Genomic DNA, 19,260 nt, shown 5'->3' on the forward strand with positions numbered 1-19,260 from the left:
TCATCCAGTTGGAAGACAATATTTTAATAATCAAAACATTCTACATCAAGGTCATCTGAAACCAGTGTTACATATTGTGGTGCAGTCAGTGTGTTGCAAATGCACTTAATGCCCTTGTGACAAGTATTTATTAACAGAATTAACGAACTGGCCAATAAATGTGTATTGAGAATCTACTGTGTTGAGAGCACAGAGCACAGAGAAAGAACAAAGGGAAGGTAAGGATTAACTAGTTAGTGTTTAAAAAGATCCTGGCAGGGCTTCCCTGGTGGCGCAGTGGTTGAGAGTCTGCCTGCCAATGCAGGGGACACGGGTTCGAGCCCTGGTCTGGGAAGATCCCACATGCCGCGGAGCAACTAGGCCCGTGAGCCACAACTACTGAGCCTGCGCGTCTGGAGCCTGTGCTCCGCAACAAGAGAGGCCACGATAGTGAGAGGCCCGCGCACCACGATGAAGAGTGGCCCCCACTTGCCGCAACTAGAGAAAGCCCTCGCACAGAAACGAAGACCCAACACAGCCAAAAATAAATAAATAAATTAATTAAAAAAAAAAAAAAAAGATCCTGGCAGACACAAAAGGCTATTGTGAATACACCGTGAACCTATAATCTCTAAATTTTCCTCTCCCTACTAGTGGCTCCTTCAAAAAAAAAAGCGAGGGTGGGTTCGGACAGTGGGGGAGGGGTGGGGAGAGAAGGAAGGGAGGGGGGACCTGGCTGGAGTCCTGGAGAAAGGAACCCCCAGAGCGTGGGGGACAGGAGGATGGGGGCGGGTCATGGAGACTCTCAAATGCCAGGCTAGAGAATTTGGTCCTAATGCCACGGGAAAAGCAGTGTGGTGTCACTCAAAAGCTGCTTCCAATCTTTTCAGAAGATGTGGAAAAAAGATGGAGTTTGGAGTTAGGCAGACCCAGAACCAGATTTTGGCTCTGCCACTTGTAGCATGACTGTGGACGAGTTCGTTTTCTCAATTAAAAATTATCTTGTGAGCCTGTGTTGAGGAATCCAGATAATAAATATATGTAAAAACATCCAGTTCCCAGGCTGCCAGGTAGGAGATGCTAATTCAGTGGTGCTCGTGATTATTACATGCTGTTCTGCACAGTGTGTCAGCGGTTGGGAAATGGGATATGGGAATATCCTGCCAGCCTCCCTTTCCTTCCATGAGCTGCCCCGTCCTTCTCTAACTGAAGAGTGTCTTGAGTATAGCAGTTACCATAATTTGGAAGTTATATATGAGAGGAAAAAAACCCACTTCTGCCGTGATCTCAGCCCTGGATTTTTATGGAAAGCATCACACTTAGCAAACATAAGAACCTAGTTCTGTTCTTTTCTATTCTGTTCTGTTCTATTGTTATTGTTGTGGTGGTCATTATTGCTATTATTACCGTAATAAACTCTACGGAGCACTGACAGTGTGTGGGACAGAGCTCGAGACCTAGAACCAGAGCCAGTCCCTACCCAACCCCTGTAAGGAGAATCCACTATTGTCCCTTGACTTTCAAAATCATCCAAATAAGCAGTGGTCTCTTGGAGTAAGATTCATTCCTATTGGTACCTGAGTCACAAACATTTTCACAAGGATCATTACCAGGCTTTTAGTTTTTTTTTAATTTTTAAAATAAATTTATTTATTGTATTTATTTATTTTTGGCTGCGTTGGGTCTTCACTGCTGCACGCGGGCTTTCTCTAGTTGCGGAGAGCGGGGGCTACTCTTCGTGGCAGTGCGCGTGCTTCTCATTGCAGTGGCTTCTCTTCTTGCAGGGGCTTCTCTTCTTGCAGTGGCTTCTCTTGTTGTGGAGCACAGGCTCTAGGCGCGTGGGCTTCAGTAGTTGTGACTCGTGGGCTCTAGAGCACAGGCTCAGTAGTTGTGGCGCACGGGCTTTGTTGCTCCGCAGCATGTGGGATCTTCCTGGACCAGGGCTCCAACCCGTGTCCCCTGCATTGGCAGGCGGATTCTTAACCACTGCGCCACCAGGGAAGTCTCTACCAGGCTTTTTTAGACATGGCTTTTCGCGAATTGTCTGCCTGGCAGCCATAAAAATGTGTCGCTCAGATCTTCCACTGGAGGGAGAAAGGTTGACTGATGGCTCCAGCGGGATCCAACGTGGCCCTGGCATGGAGGCCAGGCTTCCCCAGGGCTGGTCCCAGTCAATGACTATGCAAGGCAGAGGTCTGTGGCAGGCCCATTCCTGCAGGATGGGGACTCCCTAGATGAGCCACTTTGCTTCGGAGACTTCCCATCAGCTTGGCAGAAGCTTTCTTAGAATAGAGCTGAAGTCTGAGACTTTCCCACCTCATCCTTCCTCCTCTCTGGCCCCTCCACAGGGGCCAGACCTGTACCACCATCTGTAGGCTCTCTTTCCTTCTCCTGCTCCCTCTTCTTTGTCCTTCTGACATTTTGCCAAGTAAAAATCTCTTGCCATCTTGGTATCGGTTTCCCAGAAGGCCTGAACTAACATGGCTTTGTACAACAATTTGACTGGTGTAGTTGGCTGTGAGGGCAGAGGCAAGGTTATGGACCTCCAGGCCATTTCAGCCTTCCCCTTGGACCTCAAGCCTACTCTTGGACATGGGCTCGTCCACCAGCACATCTTTGTCCCACATGGATTAGATAAGATTTTCCCTCTTGGCAAAAGTTCTCACTTGGCATGTGTTTATCTTACTGACTGCTCCTGGCTGTTTTTGCTCTGAAACAGACACCAACCTAGATAAAAGATGAAAACATCTAGAGTTGGCAGCCTAAAGCAGCTACCAAACAAATCAGCATCTCAATCCCATTCATTGTTTTAAACAGGAAAATGAATCTTCTGGTCTCGCAAATTACACCTGGTCATGTAGAGATAATGGTGAATTATCCGCTTTCAGAGAAGCCATCCTTTAAAGAGGGCAGGCATGTTTCATGCTATTTAAGTCGAGATTTGAATGTCAAAAGGAGTATATATGTGGCACTTTATCATAAATAATATGACAGATTCTTATTCATCACCTCTAAGATACCAAAGAGAGGGAAAGAAAGAATATGGGTCTCTGTTGGGTTGCTTTGCCATATTTCTGAATCACTACGTGATGAGTAGATTGTGACTGGAACAAGTTGGGTACCAGTTTTGGCAGAAAACCCCCGTCAATTTCAAACTCACTTCCCTGTGGCATCGCTATGCAGAGGACCTAGGAGCTGCCACAAAGGAGCACCTGCTTCTCTGAGACCAGCTGGCCAGCCCTCAGAATTGCCTGTGTGTAGAATCGAGAAGGTAAGAGATGCAGGGGGGCTGGAATGTGAGCTGGAGCCGGCTGCTCGGCTTGGCTTCTACCCTTCCCTGTGGAGTCCTTGGCCACACATCCCTTGGGTCCTGCTGCCCTGAGAGATTGGTGGACACGCTGGAACCCGCAGTGTCACCCAGGTTGAGTGATCTCCCCCATCAACCTGGCAGATTTCCAGCCTTGTTTCTCTATGACTCCCAGCAACCTGGCTCCTGTGTCTCGGTGGCCATGTAAGATCTACGCTGCCCTTGCCCTTCATTTATACCAGCACTTCTTCATTTATCCTCTGTGGTCTTGGCTGCTGTGTCTAATATCTCAAGGAAATTCCCTTGCAAAGTGTACTGATGCCTTGCCTGTTGAACCCGGGGTCTCTGCCTCAGTCCCCCTCGTCCAGGTCTGACTGCAGCGTTTGACCTAAAGATCACCCACTCCTGACCCTCCCTCCTCTCAAAGCCTCAGCAGCCCCACACTTTCCCAGCCTCTTCTCCTCCCTCTTCTGTTCTTTCTTCCTCCCTCCCCCTTGGTTAACCCCCAAGGAGAGATTCTCATCTCTTTTCTTTCTCAAACATCCCTCTAGGTGAGCACATTCTGCCTCCTGCTAGCTGATGACTTGCATCTAGTGAAAGCAGTAACAGCTAATACGTACCCCACACTCGCTGTGTGCAGGCCCTGTGCTACACGCTCTACACCATTTAAGAGGTCCTATTATTACCACCACTCTACAGATGAGAAAACTGAGGCATATAGAAATTACATCCATCCTTCAGCTTGACTTTTTACCTGATATTTTCTTCTACATTTTCAAGAATGTGGAATACATTTTTACCTTGATGCCACCCTTACCTCTAATTTATCATGTCCAAACCTTGTATAACCAGTTCCTCTAGAAATGCACTCTCTTCCCATCCCCATTCCACTTCCCCACCTATATATATAAATATATTTTTGAAGTACAGTTGATTTATAACGTTGTGTTAGTTTCTGGTGTACAGCAAAGTGATTCAGTTTTATATATATATATATATATATATATATATATATATATATATATCTCCTTTTTCATATTCTTTCTCATTATAGGTTATTATAAGATATTGAATAGGGCTTCCCTGGTGGCGCAGTGGTTGAGAGTCTGCCTGCCAATGCAGGGGACACGGGTTCGAGCCCTGGTCTGGGAAGATCCCACATGCCGCGGAGCAACTGGGCCCGTGAGCCACAACTACTGAGCCTGTGCGTCTGAAGCCTGTGCTCCGCAACAAGAGAGGCCGCGATAGTGAGAGGCCCGCGCACCGCGATGAAGAGTGGCCCCCACTTGCCGCAACTAGAGAAAGCCCTCACACAGAAACGAAGACCCAACACAGCCAAAATAAATTAATTAATTAATTAATTAAAAAAAAAAGATATTGAATATAGTTCCCTGTACTATACAGTAGGTCCTTGTTGTTTATCTATTTTATATACAGTAGTGTGTATCTGTTAACCCCATACTCCTAATTTATCCCCCTCCCCCTTCCCCTTTGGTAACCGTAAGTTTGTTTTTTTATTTTTATTTACACTCTTCCTTCCCCATGACCTTATTTCCAATAGGGTGACTCCTATTTTTCCTGTTTCCAAAGGCAGGGACCTAAATTTTCTCTCTTCTTCATCCCCAGTTCTGTCGCTGTTTTCTTCAAATGCCTGTTCTTTTGTGGGTTGGGAGAAAAAGCATTAATTGAAGAGGCTGGCACAAAGTCCTTCTCAGGAGAAAACAGTGTCGTTTTAGGAATTCAAGTGAAAGGGTGTGTCTGGCTGGAAAGCAAGGCTGTCAGTGTGGAGTGGTTGGGCTGGGGAAGGGAGTCCCGGGAAGTGAGACTGGCTCCAAGGAAGGAGGCTTATCAACAGCCTCCAGTTTCCTCTATTCTTCTAGTTAAAAAAAAAAAAAAAAAATCCCAAATGTTCAGTGGGTACATGACTTCCCAGAATAAATCCCACCTGTAAATCCCACCCCCTTTGCAACCAGATACGACCTGTCGCCCTCCTTCTGCCCAGTGGTTTGTAAGAGGAAGAGGTCCGGGCAGCCTGGGGGAACTTCCCTCCCAGGGAGGAGTGGGGCTCTTACCTTCCTCTTTCCAGAGGCCAGCTGTCCCCGTCAGAAGGCTTTGGGAATGGAGGCCACACACGGCAGAGCGAGAAGACAGCAGGATCCTGGGCCCTGGCACCACGGGAGGCCACACCAGCCCCGGGGGCACAGCAGATTCCTGACCTCGGCATTGTCACGTGAGAGAGAAATGAGCCTCTATCTTGAGTCTGAGCTGCTGTCATTTGGGGTCTGTCACTCACACCAGTGAGAACACTTGTTAAGACAGATGCAGTGGAGCAGCTTTTTAAGAACAAGGTGTCCTTAAGCTTCCTGGGGGCAGGAGCACAATGTCACCTCCCAACACCCCATGCCACCATCATGACCCTACAAATCTTCAGTAAAGCTGACTACCCCCTGCTTTCCTGTGTGAGTAGTTTGGGAGAAAAATCAAGAAAAGGGGATGTCCCACCTCCCAAGTCAGAGAGAAGGTACCAGCTCCAAGAAGTGAGACAGAGCGAGATCGGTGCTCAAAGGACAGCGTGAGAAATGGCTGTACAAACATAAGGTTTTGAAATCACAGAAACGTCAGGGAGGGCATAGGACCTACTGTGGGACATGGGAAGGTTCAGCCTGTTTTTAGTGGGTCTCAAAAAAAGACTCCATTGCACATTTGCATTCTACATAGATTTTCTACTTTCATTCCCATAAATATCACTTCATGTCTAGATTAAAGCAGAGTCCCTAATCTTAGGTCTTTCTCTGCTCTAGCCCCTCTTAAATATTACTGCCAGATTTGCCTTTCTGGAACGTTCATTTCATCACAAAGACTAAAATCCTTCCTGTTGCCTGCAAGGCAAACTCAGAGTCTCTATAGTTGAAACTCCACCCCTCCCACCAGGTCCTTTCCCCTCCCCAACCAAGTAACTATCACCATTAATTGAATCTCCTTCTTTCCAATTACTCAGGTGGAAAACCTTGGCATCTTCCTGGAGTGCTTTCTTTCTCTTACACCCCAGGCTATATCATCGGCTACAGCCAGCTTGTTGAGACCAATTTAAAAACACACCCAGGGGAATTCCCTGGAGGTCCAGTGGTTAGGACCCCATGCTTCCACTGCAGGGGGCATGGGTTTGGTCCTGCATGCCACGATGTGGCCGAAAAAAAAACCCACCACCCAGCCTCCACCATTTCTCACTTTCACGGCCACCACACTGGTCCTCGCCATCATGACCGCTTGCCTTGGTTGTTGCATTCTTTCCTAATTGACCTCCCTGCTTGCCCCCACTCTTGCCAACCAAGCCATCAGAGAGAGCTGCTAAATCTCTCCTTATGTCACTCAGAGGACAATAAAAAGGCAAAGAAAGCCCATCCAGGGGTCTACAAGGCCCTACACAATCCACCTCCCCATGACTTATTTAACTTGATTTCCTATTCTCTCTTTGTTCATTTCACGCTAGCCATGTTGGTCCCTTTGCTATTCCGTGGATATGTGGATTTAGCTCCTACCCCTGGGCCTTTGCACTTGCTGGTCCATCTGCCTGGGTTACTCTTCCTTCAGCTGCTCACATGGTTCACTCCATCAACTTCTTCATAGTTTTGCTCAAATGTCACTTATCTCTGTGTGGCCTTCTCTAACCATCGCATTTACATTTTGATACTCCTCAGCCTCTCCAGCTCTCCCTTTCACTCTCCCTGCTTTATTCTCCTCCATAGCACTTTATCGGGTTCTAAATACTATACAATTTACTTATTATTTTACTCCTAGAATGCTTCTGCCCACCAGGATATAAGCTCTGTCACATTCCAATGGGGTGGGCAGTAAGATTTGTCTGTTTGTCCCTTGCTCTGTCCCCAGGACCTAGCACAGTGTCTGCCCATAGTAAGTGCTCACTCTTGGCTGGGGAGTGGACCTTATTCACCTCCTCCCCTGGCCCTCTGCCCTGGACTCACCAGGCTCCTCCATGCCCTTCTGCCCCCTGGTGTCACCCTCAGCTTGCCCCCACCCCCAGCCTGCTCAGATCTGCCCCAGTTCTTCACCCTGTTGGGGTCTCCCCTCCCCCTCTCTTTCTAATCATGCCAATATGTCAAAGACACAATCAGGTGCCTCCTCCAGGCAGCCTTCTCAGCCCTTTTCTTTCCACACTGACTTCTCCCTTCTCTGGGTTCCTTTGCACTTGTAACTCTGGACAGAGGTGGTGGCTGTGATTGAGCCCCATCACAGGGGGAACAAATAGCCAAATGCGGAATTCTTTAGATAGGAATTGCCTCTACCTTTTCCCTAAACCTTGTGATTCCCCCAGGAAGAGAGGAAGAGGGGAAGGGCAGGGGCCACTGCAGAGAGATGGCAGCTCAGATGGGAAAACCCCAAAGGGCATTCCCAGCAGCCCAGAGGACAAAAGTGTGAGGTGTATGAGGTCAGCCCCAGGGAAACAATCGGCAGTCGTGCCTGGTGTGGCCATAGCCGCAGACACAGAGCCGTCACCCTGGGAATCCCTGCAGGCAAGGAGACGTGGCCCCGCCTGGTGAGGGGCGGGGACATGGGCAACCTTGGCTTTCCAGGTCATGTGATAATGAGCTGTCACTGAGATGACCCTCTGCCTTCAGGGTCCACATGCAGCATCCGTACTTGGTGTTTGCTCCAAGGAGTATAGAGTGTCATTTGTTGATCAGATTTATTCAGATGACAAATATGCTAGAGAGTTTGGCAGGAATGCCACATTCGGAAGAACAGTGCCTCGTTCACCTTGAAAAATACTCCGAGGGAGACCCATCCTATAGAAAGGGTGTGTTTCCCAGGGATGGATGGCAGCCTGTAATTACGCACAAAGGGTTAGGGCCACACACAATAGCATTCAGTTTCTCTCTCATTTTCTCACATGTGCTAGTCATTCTCAGCAGGTTGATAATTCTGTGAATGGCCAGGACCATGTCAGGCTGTGCCGTCTCTTCCAAAATGCCTAGTTCGTAGCACACAATAGACTCTGAGTAATTTTTTGATTGCCTAGTCAATAAACAAAAGACGAACATCTTCCTCTTTCTATGTGAGGGATGCATACATACCAATCTAACGTCTGGCCATTTTCTGAGAATTCAGCATTCGCATTATTCGATATCCTCTGTCCCCACAAAATTGTGCTCCATGTAAAGGGAGAAAATAGCTTTTGAAAGGGATTGAGGGGCCTGGGAATTATTCCGAGAGAGAATGTTAATCAGCTTTGTGACAGAGAGTCAGAGAAGGATGGCTTGGGCTGTAGAGGGCAAGTTCATGCAAAGCGCAGTGGCAGCTCTGACAAGTTCAAGGCCATGTGGACGAGCAAAGCACAGGGGCCACCTCTGAACAGCCAGTTTCAGGATGGTCTGCCCACCCACCAACCGCTAGAGTGCACCTGGGGCCTCTGCACCACCAGCGACCCTCTCCCAGCTGATGGGATGGCATCCTCTGGAGTAAGACCAAGTCTCTCTCTCTCTCTCTCTGGGACCCAGGATCTTTGGGGCAATGGGAGTAACCGCCATTTTCCTTCCTGTTAGCAAAGATTCACAGCAAGTCACCCAGGGCTGTTTGCAGCCCTTGCAGGTATGAGCTGAGGGGGCCCTGCAAGGACCCCTTTGCCCCAGAAGCCCACCAAGCGTGGAATAATGTGAAGTCCTCCAGCCGATGGGACACTAGGAGGATACAGAGGGGCACTGAAAACTTGCTTTAACCACCTCTCAGGACTGCTAAGAGCCTGCTGTTCTCCCAGCCTCTCCGTGTCCGTCCAGGAAGCTTGCACAAAACATTTCACCCCACAACAAAGCAAACACCTTGTATTACAGGATCTGCAATATCCCTCCCCGCTCCAGGAAGCTGCGGCTCTAAATTCAAGGCTTAGCTAGGAGAGGACGCAGGTCCTTTGCTTCTTTTCCTCCTCCGCCTGCATTTGCTGTTTCATCGTGTTCCTTATCTCCTCCGCCTTATGGGGCTGAAAGTAAAGAGAAACTCAAATCCATCATTTTCACAGTTTGTTGGCAGCTCAAGTTCACCGTTTTGCAGTTGTTTGCAGCTCTTGGGAAAAAAAAAATGTGTGTTCGGAAGGGTGATGGAACCATAGCCTGGTAGGAGAGACAACGGTGCAATGGGATAAATACAGGTAAAAGTCCTTGGAAGCACAGACAGGGAGTGACCGGCTGCTCAGGGATGTGAGAGAAAACTGCAGAGGGGCTGGCATTGGAGTTGAGTCTTCAGGAAAGATTAGAAGTTTCCCAGCCTTTATCTTTGCTGCCCCATCTGCCGAGAAACCAGTCCCTTGGCAATTCCTGTGACTGGCTCTTTTTTTTTTTTTATGTTAAGACTTTATATTTTTAGAGCAGTTTTAGGTTCATAGCAAAATTGAGGGGGTGGTACAAAGATTGCCCATATACCCCCTGTGCCCACACATGTACAGTTTTCCCCATTATCAACATCGCCCACCAGAGTGGTACATTTGTTACAATGATGAACCTATGCGAACACATCATAACCACTGAAAGTCCACAGTTTACACTATGGTCCACTCTCAGCGTTGTACGTTCTTTGGGTTTGGATGGCTGGTTCTTTTCATTCTTTAGCTCTCATTTCAAACGTCACCTTCTTGAACTGAAGCGTTCATCAATGGATGAATGGATCAATAAAATGGTGTATCCATACAATGAAATATCATTTGGCCTTAAAAAGGAGGGAGATTCTGATGCATGCTTCAACATGGATGAAGCTTGAGGACATATGCTGAGTGAAATAAGCCAGCCACAAATGACAAATATTGTATGATTTTAATTCTGTGAGGTACCAAGAGTAGTCAAATTCATAGGCAGAAAGCATAATGGTGGTCATTGGGGCTGGGGGGAGAGAGGAGTGGGGAGTTAGTGTTCAATGGATATGGAATTTAGGTTTGGGATGATGAAAAATTCTGGAGATGGAAGGTAATGATAGTTGAATAGCAATGTGAATGTACTTAATGCTACTGAACTATACACTAAAAATGGTTAAAATGGTAAATTTTATGTTATGTACATTTTTCAATAATAGAAAAAATAGATGCAAGTTACAACTGAGAAAAGGTCACCTCTTCAAAGAGGCCTTCCCTGACCATCAGGTCTTAAGAAGTCTTCCTACTGCAGTTGGCTGGTTACTCTCTGTTTCATTGCCTTATCTATTTCCTGCACGTCACTCACCACAATCTGAAATTATTGTACTTGTTTCCTTGTAGGCTTCATGAGGACGCAGATCTTGTCTGTTGCCTTCACAGCTCTATCACGCTGCTTGTGCCAGGCTTGGCACATACTAGATGCTTAAGCATGTAGAAGGAAATACTGAAACCTCTATAAAATGCAAAGTGCAATAAATATGTCAAAAATATTATTTATTTCATGTGGCTCTTCTCGATCTGGAAGGATTCCACATAGTGAGCCTAGTTCAGGACCGAGGACCAGATGTGACCAATTGTTGCTAAAGGCAGCAACAATTTGACTTTGACTGATGTAGGCCTGAAACAGAGCCAAGAAGTAGATCGACAAAGTCTCATCAGGGCATGGCTCCTTGAGCCTGCTTTTGGCTGAAAGAAACAGAAACCTCAACTCAGAATGGTTTGGACAGTAAAGACCATTATCCTTATCATCGCCCATAAAAAGAGATCTCGAGGTAGGGTGCTGCAGGGGTTGGTTAATTCAGTGGCTCATCTAGCATCAAGGCCCCAGTTTCTGTCCATACTTCTATTCTGCCCTTTTCAACACATGAGCTTTGTTGTGAGCTCATGATGACTGCCTTAGCTCCACTGTGCCACACCCAGACACAATAACACAATTACTCTTGTGGAAGAAAAGCAACTATCTTTCCTTGTGTCTCTCTTGGGCAAGTGAAGGAATCTTTCACAGAAGCCCCACACAGATTTCCCCTCATGTGTCCTTAGCCAGGACCGCATACCATGTTCATGCCTAAACCGGTCACAGGCAAGGGGAATGGGACCACCATGACTGGCTTAGACTCATATAGACCCTTGGGATTAAGGATGTATCCAGCTTTCCCCAAAGCACATGACAAGCTAATGGTAGGTGCATGAATTACTCTTGGCATTAGGGAGATGGAAATGCCTATTGGGAAGGCAGCTAGTAGTGTCTACCTCAGGGTGAAATTAGAGGTTTGAATCCATGTCACAATAGCCATCCTGGCATGGAGATGGAAGCATGGATCATTCAAGGGGGCACTGACTATGGAACACCATGGAAGCCCCCAGGCCCCTGCTTCTTACCCACCACTGACCTTAGCTTATTTGGGATCAAACTGGCTACAAAGGGTTTAATGAAGTTGATGCACACCTAGGAACTTGCCTCATCTTGTGATTTCCAAGACAAGTAACCATCACTCAACCTTCATCCAGCATGAGGTTTGCATTTACACAAGGCTGTGTTCAATTCTTATTCTGAAACTCTTTCATTCTTTGATTCAACATATATTTATTGAGCACCCATTTTGTGTCAGGTATTATACTAGGAACTGGGATATAAGAAATAAAGTGTCTGCCTTCATGGAGCTTACTATCTGGTCTGGGGAGAGAACCAACTAACATATTTTTAAAAATTAATTTCACATATGTACTGATATGTACTATGGAGAAAATAGAATGATGGGATAGAGAGTGGTGGGACCAACAGGTTACTTGAGCTAGACGATTAGGGAAACTCTCTGAGGAAGTGAGAGATCTGAGTTGTGAAGGAAAAAGCTAGAAGGAAGATTTGGGGGAAGGATATTCCTTGTAAGTACATACTCTTTGTAGCAAGAATAAGATTAACATGTTTAAGTCATACCAAATCCGCCTGTGTTACTGGAGCTTGGAGGGCAAGGGAGAGAGTGGTAGGGATGAGGCAGAAGTTTCAGTAGCCTTGGAGAAACTATTTTAGTGGGGGAGGGGAAAATCCAAGACTTGGGTTTTGGACATGTTAATTTATCTAGGTGGATTAGCCATTTAAGGGGGGATGTAAGAGGTCCAGAACACAGAGTTGTAGACATGAAGCTGGAAATTATCAGCTTATGGATGATATTTTAAATCTGGGTGAGATCACTTAGGGAGAGATTGTAAAAGAGAAGAGAAAGGCTTCTAGACTCACTAGGTGTATGATTTGAGCATGTTATTCAGCTTCTTTGAGCTTGATTTTTTTTGAATTAATTAATTAATTTTTAACATCTTTATTGGAGTATAATTGCTTTACAATGGTGTGTTAGTTTCTGCTTTAAAACAAAGTGAATCAGCTATGCATATACATATATCCCCATATCTCTTCCCTCTTGCGTCTCCCTCCCTCCCACCCTTTGAGCTTGATTTTGAACTTGTCTATAAAGTGAGTTTTATCGTATCTACCTTGCAGAGTTGTTATAAGAATTAAGTTAGATAATGTATGTGAAAGCACCTGGCACAAGGCTTGGTAGAGTCTAAAAAAAAATGTTTTTTTCTTCACGCTGAGTGTCCTCGTTCCATTTTGTTAGATAATAAAGGTATGTATGTGAATCATTAAAATTGGATCTAGGTAAAGTGAGCGTCCAGGATTTGACATTCCTTTTTCTGACTGATCAACTTTCAAAAAATCATTCTTAGGCACTGGTGGATAGATGAGGAAGGAGTTCTATCATATTTTTCTGCTAAAAGAGAGCCCAGATTTCCTTAGATGGGTGAGGGAGGATAGGTGAAAGAAGAGCTGCAGGTATGGGAGAGGAAGGAAAATGAGAAAAAAGTATTTCAGACAGCATATAACAGAACAGTGATGGAAAGCTCAAGATTTCAAACCTTTGTCTTTAGGAGATGGTGTCACTGCCCAGAAATAGACACATCGGATGAGGAGTTAGTCTGGGATGAACATAGAAGTGATGGTGAGCTTAGTTTTGGCCAGGCTGAGTGTGAGCTCCAGAGAGGGCAACCTGGAGGAGACAGCAAGCAGACAGCAAGCATTTAGGGAATTTTTGTAGCACAGGAGAGAGGCCGGACCTGGAGCTACAGGTTTAGGGGGCTTTGCATGGAGAGGACTGAAGCCTTGAAACTGATGAGGTCATGGACAAAGTCTAGGGTGAAACCCTTCTCCAAAGAGCTCTTTTACTGCTGTTTAATATTTCATGTGGTTGTTTGGCTTCCCTGTTTGACTGCAAACTTAACTGCTCTTCCACTTTCTCAAAGGTGACTTGGGAAATTGCCTCTCTCAGCTTCAGTTTCCTCAACTCTCAAATGGGACTAATAATACCTACCACATAGACGGTTGGGAGGACGAAAAGAGATCATCTCCTGGAGCGATTAGCATCGTGCCTGGAATGAGGAAGGTAGACAATGAACACTGAATGTCGCCTCGATGTTATTTATTTGATTCAAAACTAAGAAGTGTTCTTGCATACCTGCCAGGTGTATAAACACTTCCTGTTCACTCAGGGTACGTGACAGTGGGGAGGAGGGGTTGAGGTGGGGACTCTAGTCCTATAACTTCCTCCTGCCCAACCCTGAGGTCACATCCTAACTAAGCTTGGGAGAACTGTCCCGTCCCTGGTTTATATCAGTCCCTCCCACATAGGAGGGGAATGGTAGATGGGTGCAGATTCAACTGAAAATAGTCTTTTCCAGTTGCCACGGCCCACATACTGCTCTGAAGCCCGTCTCTAGCACAGATATCTAGGTCTCTTTTCTCCTAGTGGGACTGCCCCAGCTGGACATATGGGCGGTTGTCAGAGGGCTGGCGGGCCCCTGAACAAAAGAGAGAAGCAGCAGGGACACATCTTTCTTGGAAACCAGCCTTAGGCAGCCCAGGATCCCACAGTCTTCCCACCTTCTTTGCTTTTCTGCTGAGATTTGAGGTCACTCCCTCCCCTCAGGGGACACCCACGTGGATCTGACCATTGTGATTTGCTCTCCCCTAGTCTGTGCTCCCAGGGAGGGGAGGGGAAGAAGAGTTTAATTAGGTCTCTGAGTTTCCTGATGCCAGCAAGAGTGCCCTCAGGTTGTCTGATGTGTGAGTAGCTTTGGGCTAGTTTTGAATTATTTTTAGGACTATAAGAAATCAGCTCTGAGACCTGAGTCATGAGCAGGCTTGCAGGAATCTGTGGACGTGGAGCTCTTGGCCCCTGGCATGAAGGGGAAGGAGGGTCTTGCGTTGACCTTGCAGCTTTTCCCTCTCAGAAGCCAAGCAGACAACCCTACGGGGGGCTCAGGGTGTACAGGGTATGCGTCCTTTTAGAAATGCAGCCCTCCTTACCCCACGCCCATCCCATTTCCCCACCAATTTTTTCTAAGCTATTTTGAAACAGCCATGAAAAGGTTTAGAACTGGTTTAAATTCAGGTAACAGTGATGATTCTCTGTTTGCAAAGACCTGGAAACCAGCTGTGCCCTTAAAGCCAAGGAGAAGACTGGATTTAGCTATTGCTGGGAAAACAGCAACTATTTCTCCCACCACCCTGGTTTGGCAACATACAAACATGCCTTCAGAAATTTCAAAGAAAAACTCAGATTTAAAAAAAATAAATGATGACCTAACTTCAATTTACAGAGCAGTTACAAGGCTAGGGCAAAGAATTACACTCAAATAAGGCAGACCTCAAAAATATTGCAGGTTTGGTTCCAGAAAAAAGAATATCAAAGAAAGTGAGACACTCTAAGTTTTGTGGTTTCCTAGTGCACATCAAAGTTATGTTTACACTATAGTCTATTAAGTGTGCAATAGCATGACTAAGAGAGCATATATAACTTAATTAAAAAATACTTTATTGTTAAGAATGCTAACCATCACCTGAGCCTTCATAATCTTCTCGCAATAGTAACATGAAAGATCACTGATCACAATCACTGTAACGAATATAATAATGATGAAAAAGTTTGAAATACTGCGAGAATTACCATAACGTGACACAGAGACACGAAGTGAGCAAATGCTGTTGGAAAAATGGCGCCGATAGACGTGCTTGACACGGGGTTGCCACAAACCTTCAATGTGTAAAAAGCACAGTTATCTGTGAAGTACAATAAAGCCCAAAACACAAAGTCTGCCTGTACCCCAAATGTTAACATTCTACTATATTGGTTTTATCATTTTCTCTCTCACCACATATACTGATACAGGGTAAGACTGATACAATACTATTCCCTAACCTGCAGACTTTATTCAGTTGTCATCAATTTTCCTATAAAGTCCTTTATAGCAAAAGAAAACCCAGGACTATATTATTCAGTTGTTGCATCACTTTAGTCTGCTTTAATTTTGGACAGTTATTGAGTATCTCTTTGCATTCATGATATTGACATTTTTTCATAGCGCAGGCCACTTAGGTTGTAGAATGACCCTTCCTTCGGGCTTGTCTGATGTTTCTTTGTGATTGCATTCAGGTCGTATGCTCTGGGCAGTAACACCAAAGCTGTGGTGCTGGGTTTTTCTCAGGGCACCGTATCAGGAGGCACGTGCTGCTGTCTCTTTGTTTCATCACCAGTGATGTTAGCTTTGATCATTTGGTTAAGGGGGGATGGGCCAGATTTTTCCACGGTAAAGTGACTTAATTTTCCCTTCTGTAAGGTTACTTTGTAATTAATAAGAATCTTGGGGGGAGGTACTTTGAGTTGGTCTATATACTCCTCTAAATTTCACCCACTAATTTTAGCATCCATTGATGATTCTGGCCTGAATCTATCATTATGATGATGGTTGCCAGGTGCCGGTTTTCTAAATCCATTATTCCTTTCACATTTATTTGTTGGTTTTCTACTGTAAGGAAGAACTTTCTCACGTATCTATCTATCTGTCTATCTATCATCTATCTATCTATCTATCTATCTATCTATCTCAGTTTTTGAAAACAAAACAGCATGTTAACTAAAAAACCCCGATGTATTCCCACAGTGGGTGTCCTTCCTTGAGCCCTCACTGACAGCAAACGTGTCCAGGCCGGTCTGGTGAGCTGGGGGCCGGCAGAAGGAGTCAGTACACAAGAACTGAACTGCACTGGGGCTATGTGTGTGGTGGGGGATTCGTGCTGGCCTCTGATGAGGGGCAGGGTGTGGAGGGCAGCAGGCAGGGATTGAAGGAACTGTCTTGTGTGAGACACCATGAATCTAAGAATGTGAGCGGCAGGCATGTGTGTCCCTAGGACAAAGCAGGGCTCACAGTGGGGGACAGGGGAGTTTAATATTCTGGGCACATGGCACCCTGTGCTGTAGGACCATACAACCTGGCAGCAGTGGCTGTGCAGGAAGATGGGGACACTGGGGTCTCACGTGGGTAGTGCCAGTGACTCTCACGCGGGTTTTCAGGAGGACGGGAGCGGGACAGAGGCAGAACATGGCCCACAGGCATGACGGTGGGGAGGGGCACCTACTCTGGGTACTTCCAGAGGCGACTTTGTGGGAGCCCAAGATCTTATATGAGCAGGTCAAGACAAAAGCCAGTTCGATGTCAGAGGCTGGAGAGGCCATGGGACACTGGAGTTCCAATCCACACAGCACTTGCAGCCTGGCAAACAGTCCCTGAAAAATGAGACTCGGTGCACTAGGGGCGGGGCTTGCTTGGATGCAGAGCATAGTGCCAAACTTGTGCGCTGCCCCACCTGCCAGCCGCCCATGCTCGTCAGCACAGTTTGGTTGTCTCCTGCTCATTCCTGGGTGCTCCCCTGGGTTCTGAATGGCAGAGGACCGGTCCTCCTCCTCCAGACTTATGTACACCCGAGGGGACTAACTCTGAACGAGGCACTCGCAAAGAGGGACGAATGCACGAAAGGAGAGCACCCAAGAAAGACGGAAAATGAGGAGACGTGGCAGCACGAGGGAAGCGGCTTCACCACATCTACCAAGTAGCTCCCTAGGAAATACTCAATCTTTCATTTAATTGAAGACCGGAACATTATTATCTCTGGCACGAGAAGGAGTTATCCTAAAGAAAATTTACAGTGGTATTATCATCGACTCAAAAATAAATTACACTTTGGTTTAGTTTAATTTAGTTTCCTAAAATTACACTTTGGTTATATTTGGGTATCATATCAAATCAGGCCGTGTGCATCTGTCTGTGAGAGTGAAGAAATGCTACGTTAGAAAGCCTTAATTTGAAATGCTGGGTGCATTGTCCACTGTGTACACTTTAGCAGTTTTCACTTGGAAGTTGATGGTGATGCAGTGTTTCCTACAATACAGTCTTTACGTCAGGCTTTCGAAGAAATCTTTTCGAAGATTTACAATGCGGGACAGCTCGAATGTTACTTCTGAAGTGATTTTTGGGAAGCTTTGAGATAAGCCAACCTGCACTCCTACAGCTGGGCTGGAGGATGTCCCCAGGGCCTCAGACACCTGCCTGGCCACCAGAGGCTACCTGATCTGGGTCCCTCTTTTCAGGGTGGTGACGGGCACAGTTGTCTGATCACCTGCCCTTGGAAGCTGTGTGTATGATGGTCTCTGAGCTCCCCTGTGCAGAGGTCATCCCTCCTGGATCAGGGAGTCACGTGGAGTCACAGAACAGCTGTCAGAGCCTGACCGGGCCAGCAGGGACCTTCCCACAGAGCTATTACATTTCAATTTCAGTAAATATTTAATGGCAGTCAATACCAGAACAGATGCTCCGGGATGAGAGTTCAGGAAGTACAAACAGGACCTGCCTTCAAAAGATGGACAACCTAGTTGAGATTCAAGTAACATTTATTGGGGAAAAATGGGAGAGAGTGAACAGAGCTTGGGGCTGGCACCACAGGGTTTTGTGTTTGGGTTTTGATCTTGTCACTTATGGGTTTCGGGCACCCAGTAGGACCTTTCAGGGCCTCCATCCACAAGGAGCCTCCGTGTCTCATCATACATGGAGAATAACCATTCTTACCGCATGGGTTTCTCGTAAAGATTAATGGGAGACTAGACAAAAAGCACTCAGCGTGGTGTCTGGCCCAGAATAAGAGCTCAGTAAACAATAGCTGGTTTTTTGAGGGCTTTCACACGCTGGGCACGTTTACCTATGTGGTCTCCCACACCCCGCTGAGCAGGGTGTTATTATTATGCCCCATTTACAGATATAGAAACTCAAGGCCAGAGAGGCGAAGGGCTTGCTTTTAGTTAGCGGTTCATCAGCGGTAGGGCTGCACTTGACGGCCCACCTCCTGGCACCTGACTTGACGCCATCCTCACTCTGACACGACTGGCCCTTGCGGTGTCGTGATCATCTATGGAGAAGACATATTCTGGCATCTTCTCAGCAAACACACCACTAATAACAATGATCTCTTACCTTTGTATAATCCCTTTAACTTTCCAAAGTGCTTTCACATCTAGTATCATTTGATCCCCTCCACTCCAAAGACGAGTCTTCTCTGTTCAACTTGCAAAATCAACTCCTGCCAGGGCTTTTTCTGCCTGAAAGACTGAAGCATGGCAGAATAAATGTTCTGGACCGTGTCTTTTCCAGCCTGGGCAGCGGACAAGGTGGCTTTCTTTCTGGGCTGAAAAGGCTCTGTTTTTATTTGGGGCTTTTGTGCAGCACCCAGAACCCAGCCTGCCCCACGTCAAGCTTCTTCCTTCTTTACGTCATGAACTAGGGGAGCGTTTCCTATTTTCTTCAATACTTTGAAAGCCTCTGACTCATCTTGGGATGAAGCAGAAGTCACATTGGTAGGATGCTTGGACCAATCTCTCGTCCTTACACCCCTTGGAATACACACATGTGCACACGTGTGTACACCTGCTGCTTCCCAACTGCCCTAATGAATGAGGCTCAGTGAACACGAATCGATGAAGCTCCACGGAAGTCTGCCACTTGTTTATGGCTCCCTTCCAGGAGCTCAAATGTTGATTATCCACGTGTCTCATCTCCATCTCCTTCAACTTGGCTCAGGGGTGCTCCCATTAATGTTATAGTCACTAGACACGTTATCTTCCTTCTCTTTGAGCAAAGTTATTTTTCAAACACTAAGCACAAATAATTATTCAAGAAACACTTT

The 19,260-nt window shown here is 46.3% G+C and overlaps 1 long non-coding RNA gene across 2 annotated transcripts; it reads right to left on the reverse strand.

Annotated features, from left to right (window-relative positions):
* Positions 1 to 10,724: 10,724 nt before the first annotated feature.
* Positions 10,725 to 18,779, reverse strand: LOC130707285 (uncharacterized). 2 transcript variants are annotated; one of them, XR_009007181.1, is made up of 5 exons: positions 18,552 to 18,779; positions 15,197 to 15,283; positions 13,562 to 13,619; positions 13,110 to 13,240; positions 10,725 to 10,886 (listed from the first exon to the last, which is right to left on the reverse strand). It is a non-coding gene; the product is annotated as an uncharacterized LOC130707285 (long non-coding RNA). The 2 variants fall into 2 exon arrangements; XR_009007182.1 differs by lacking the exon at positions 15,197 to 15,283 and having other exon boundaries at positions 18,552 to 18,776.
* Between the last annotated feature and the right edge of the window lie 481 nt (positions 18,780 to 19,260).

This window comes from Balaenoptera acutorostrata, chromosome 1 (assembly GCF_949987535.1).
Source record: "Balaenoptera acutorostrata chromosome 1, mBalAcu1.1, whole genome shotgun sequence".
NCBI lineage: Eukaryota > Metazoa > Chordata > Mammalia > Artiodactyla > Balaenopteridae > Balaenoptera > Balaenoptera acutorostrata.